Source organism: Triticum aestivum, chromosome 7A (assembly GCF_018294505.1).
Source record: "Triticum aestivum cultivar Chinese Spring chromosome 7A, IWGSC CS RefSeq v2.1, whole genome shotgun sequence".
NCBI classification, from domain to species: domain Eukaryota; kingdom Viridiplantae; phylum Streptophyta; class Magnoliopsida; order Poales; family Poaceae; genus Triticum; species Triticum aestivum.
This window is the reverse complement of record NC_057812.1, coordinates 681739858-681740347: the sequence shown is the minus strand read 5'-3', so window position 1 is coordinate 681740347 and position 490 is coordinate 681739858.

Below are 490 nucleotides of genomic sequence, written 5' to 3'. Positions count from 1 at the left end.
GTAATTGAAGAAAAGCTAATGGTATAACTTTTGGTTTCTAGTTTTTTTTCTTTTGGCTGCTCTTTTCCCAACTTCACGTGAAAGCCTTTCAAAAAAAATAACTGCACGTGAAAGCACTATGAGCCTTCCCAATCATCTTTTAATTGACATATGCTCGTTCATTTTTTTCTTGTTTCTATTTTAGATGGGTTAATCTACACCGTAATAATTCGGCCCCACCAGATAAAGGGGTCATAATTTCTAATTAACATGGTAATTTCTAGATTTTTTTCTTGTTTCTATTTTAGATGGGTTAATCTACACCATAATAATTCGGCCCCACCAGATAAACGGTTCGTAATTTCTGATTAACATGGTAATTTCTAGGGAGTCTGTAATTAGTATAGGTATAGAAGATAGATAGATATAGATAGATAGATAGATAGATAGATAGATAGATATGGCCTAGGATTAAAATTCCCTCTATAAGCGGTGTTACCAAAATTATTCC